This window comes from Gracilinanus agilis, chromosome 3, assembly GCF_016433145.1.
Source record: "Gracilinanus agilis isolate LMUSP501 chromosome 3, AgileGrace, whole genome shotgun sequence".
In the NCBI taxonomy this organism is placed as follows: domain Eukaryota; kingdom Metazoa; phylum Chordata; class Mammalia; order Didelphimorphia; family Didelphidae; genus Gracilinanus; species Gracilinanus agilis.
In genome coordinates, this window is record NC_058132.1 from 138852090 (window position 1) to 138857028 (window position 4939).

Consider the following 4939-nt stretch of genomic DNA (forward strand, 5'->3'; position numbering starts at 1 on the left):
TGCAGAGAGGAAGAGAAGGGAATAAGCATTAATACAGCACCTTTTCATGCATTGTCTAATTTAATTTAATCAGCACTTGTTAAACACCTAAAAGGATCCAGGTACTGTGCTAGCCACTGGGTATGCAGAGAGGAAGAGAAGGGAATCAGCATTGATACAGCACCTACTACATACCAGGCACTATTTACAAATGTGGGCATCCCTTCCACATTGCAACCTTCCCCATCAAGGTTTCAAAATATGGTGGGTCAACATAAGAAATTAAACGGGAATATTTTAGGAGTTTGGCAGAAGCCCCAGACAACACAGGAAGATCAGTAGATGACGCCGAAAAAGTTTAGAAACTCAGAAATGCATAAAATATATGTACACAATTGTATAATATCAACACATTTTATCTAATAGCATAAATGTACACAATTTCTTTTTTAAAGTTAAAATAAATGAAAAGTTAAAGTTTGTGAAAAGAATGCGAAAGCCAGCAGATAACACACAAAGGCTAGAAATGTAGAGATATCATACTGATCTACGTCTGGACGATGACCCAAATCCTTAACCCAAATTTTACAATGAGGTACTGCAAACACCCCATAAAAGAAAAAGGAAAAATTCAGACTTCTTCTCTGGTACAAAGGGAGGGCCAAACATTTTTATGTGATTTTTCCAGTTCACAATGGTGCTGTGCCCCTAACCACTGCGATGTGGAAGGGATTCTTGCATTATCTCATTTGATTCTCATAAAAACCCTGAAAGATAGATGATGTTAATATTCTATAGTCAAGGAAACTGGTGCAAATAGAGGCTGTTTGGCCACATGGCTAAGAGCCTGAGGCCAGATATTGAACTTGGGTATTGAACTCCAAAATTCAATCCACTTTACCACCTAGCTTCCAAAGACAGAAAAGTAAAAAAGTTCTTGCTCTTTTTTGTTTTTAACTTTCTGTCTTAGAGTCACGTGTATTGGTTCCAAGGAAGAAGAGCAGTAAGAGTAAGGCAATGGGAGTTAAGTGACTTGCCCAGGGTACCACAGCTAGGAAGTGTCTGATAATTTTGAACCCAGGATTTCCTGACTCTAAGCCTGGTTCTCAATACTCTGAGCTACCCAGCTGCTCCTATTTCTTGCTCTGAAGGAGTTTATATTCTACAAAGGATAAATGATATGTAAAACTAAAACATGTCCAAAGTGAATACAAAGAAATGGGGAGGTGGAGGATTAACAATTAGAGAGAGAAATGGCTCACTAGCTGACCCTTCCACAAGGCAGCTACAAGGAAGGAGAACGTTCCAGGTGTGTGGAGACAGAATGGGCATTTGCTCCTCGTAATAACCCTGTGAGTTAAATCAATCTAAATAATAAGCCATGTTTGATGTGACTGAGGCGCCATCAGACAAACATCCATTGGCTCCAATCACATAAAATAATTTTAGCTGAACAGACAGCGAGACAGGGCTCTGGTAAAACCCCACATTGCACAGGCAAAACCAAAGTAACTAAAATTAGAAGGGAAACAATAAACTGGAGGGGGGAAGTTTTGTAGGAAGCGTCTCTGACAAATGACACTGTTCCAAAATATATAGAAAACCATGTCAAATTGATAAGAATACAAAGCATTTCTCAATCTCTTGAGACAAATGGTCAAAGGATACAAACGGGCAATTCTCAGATGAAGAAAATAAAACTATCTTTAGTCATATGAAAGAAATATTTCAAATCACTATTAGAGAAATGCAAATTAAAGCAACTCTAAGATATCAACCTCCCACCTATTATTAAAAATTGTATCAACATGCAAAAAGTTTTTAATTTAATTTTTAAAACCTTTTTAAAAGACCACAGAGATACAAATTGTACAATAGAGACAGGCAACAACTCCTGACTTAGGGACAGACATTTTCATCCCATTTCAGAGAAGCAACAGACATATCAGATAAGCATCTTATGTGAGTTTTCAAAGCAAGAGCAGAACCAATAAGACACTGGTCTCCTGACTCTCAGTCAAATGTCTTTGTCACTGGCTTCCAAAAGAAGGAAGAATAAGTGGAGAATGAAAGTCAGGGAGAGAGATTAGATCTGTCTTCCCTAAATTACCACCCATCTAATTTTCTTAATATTGATGGTGATTTCCAACAGCTATCCTATCATTTGGATTAAAGAGCAACTGCTTTTGAAAACAGTTTTGTAGCTTATTTTAAGTAACCAAGGATAGCATCTCCTTCCTCTTACATTTCAGGCTGAGATAACAACGCAGAATTGAAGCAAATAATTAAAATCAGATCCATTTAAAGGCAGAAAGAGTTGTATCTACCTTTGGGAATATTATATTGTACAAATCCACATTTTAGTACAGTGTTACAGTAAAGGATAATTAGAAAAAAATTAGAAAGTTCACGTCAACTGGCTACAGTGATATACAACATATATACCAAAAGGAAACAGGAAAATATCTTGCTTTGTTCTATTTCAGAGCATCAGTATCCCTTCCCTCCTTCAGCAGATGGAAGTCACTGAAAGAGAAATGAAGACATCTAGTAGAAAAGCAGAGGTAGAAACTGATGTGAGCCAAGGAGGGGGAAGTGGAAGAAAGTGAATTGGCTTAGAAATGCTTCTTTCAGACATACTCTAAGAATCTTGGGAAGATGTCAGCAAGTTTCACTCTGAAAGCTATTTCCTCATTGTGAAAGAAGAATTGGTATTAAATTTGGGTTAGACTAAAAGCTTATTCAGAAAGAAAACCAGTGCCCATATTTATTTAGTCTTTGCTGCACAACTGGTGATAGTGGTTGGAGATGAAAATGACAAGAAAACAACAAAGGAAATGGAGCTATTTCACCAAAGGTCTAGGAAGTAAGAAAAAAGAGCAAGGAAGTAGACTTGATGATAGTCAAGAGATTAGACTAGTGAGTGTTTTCATCGTTGCTGCCTGGCTCAAGAGCCTATTATGGCTCCCCAGTGGTTATTGTATAAAATCCAAATTCTCAGTCTAGCATACAAAGTTCCCTATCATCTGAGCATCTTTACATCATCTATCACTTATACTGATTTTAGGGCAATATTCTTTCTTTTTTAAAACCTTCACCTCTCATTTTTTGTATTAATACTATGTATTTGAATTAATACTATGTATTGGTTCTAAGGGAGAAGAGAGGTAAGGGCTAGGCAATGATGGGGTTAAGTGACTTGCTCAGGGTCACACAGCTAGGAAGCATCTGAGATCAAATTTGAACCAAGGACCTCCTATCTCCTGGTCTGGATCTCTGTCCACTGAGTCACCTAGCTGCCCTCCACAATATTCTGTTCCTGTATGTATCATGCTCAGCCCTTTCCCTGCAAGTTGTGTCTACATGGCTCCTCCTCCCTAGAATGTTCTCCTGTCATATTGCTTCTCCAGATTCTCTCCTTCCTCATTCAGTGCTAAGTTCAGCTAAATCTCAAGGTGAGTGTGATTCATTATGAAACCTTATCATTCACTCCAGCCCACATTCTTCTTTCCCTCTTCCAAATAACCCCCTAGGTGGTGTGGTGAATAGAGAGATGGCCCTGAGGTCAGGAAGACCTGAGTTCAAATCCAGCCTCAGACACTTACTGGTTGTAGGACCTGAGCAAGTCATTTTACCCTATTTGCTTCAGTTTCCTCATCTGTAAAATGAGTTGAAGAAGGAAATAGTAAACTGCTCCAGCAACTTTGCCAAGAAAATCTCAAATGGGGTCATGAAGGACTAGATATGACTAACTGATTAAACAGTAATAATATCCCACTCTCTAAGCACTCTACCCTCTGGCCCTTTCCTATATTTCTGGTCTTTTAAAATATTATTTCCTTTCCATATTGTTTCAGTTTATGCCTCTACACAGACTCTACAATTCGGGGACACTGGCCTCCTTGCTTTTCCTTGCACAAGACACTCCATCTCCAGACCCCAGCCTTTTCCCTAGCTGGCCCCCAGACCTGCTTTCTTTCTTCACTTGTCAGGCTTTTCCGACTTCCTTCAAATCTCAGCTCAAATCTCAACTTCTGCAAGAAGCTTTTCTCAGTCCCACTCAATGTTAGTGCTTTCTCTCTGGGAGCATTTCCAATTTACCTTTCTATGACTTGTATGTACACAATTTTTACTCATCAGAACAGGAGACCCTTGAGGGCAGGGTGCCCAGTGCTGAGCAGAATTCCTAAGACATAAAAAGCTTAATAAATGCTTATTGTCCAGAGAAAGAACTATTGAGTCAGATGGATACAGACCAAAGCGTACCATCTCTCACAGCAGTATATTTTATGATTTTACTTGGGGCTTCTAGTTTTGTATGAGTGTACTCTTACAACAATGACCCAAATGGAAGTGAGTTTTCCATGATAACAAAAATTAAATTAAAATAAATAAATGCTCATTGACTTAATGACTAACTTTCACATTTTTTTGTTGTTCAGCTGCTCCGTTATGTCCTATTCTTCATGATCCCATTTGAGGTTTTCTTAGCAGAGATACCAAAGTGGTTTGCCATTTCCTTTTCTAGTACATTTTACAGACTGAGGAAATTGAGGCAAAACAGGGCTCAGTGACTTGCTCAGGAACACACAGCTATTATGTGTCTGAGGTCAGATTTGACTTAAGGAAGATGAGCCTTCCTGACTCCAGGCACTGCACCACCTGGCTGGTCCCTCTGCACATTCTACATTTTGGTTAACTTGCCTTTAAGTTCTCCAGCTCTCACCTCAGCACCTCTGCCCAGACTGGCCTCTTTCTCCTGGAATGCCTTCCCTCTTTGCCCTCCCCTCCTGGATTCCCTGATGAGTTTCAAGAAAATGTCATCTATTACATGAGGATGACTTACCCAGCCCTTACGGTGACTAGGTAAGATTTGAAAGAACACAAAGATATATACCTACACCCCTTGCACATATAACTAAAGGTGTATATGTGTGTATGTGTATATATATATATATAT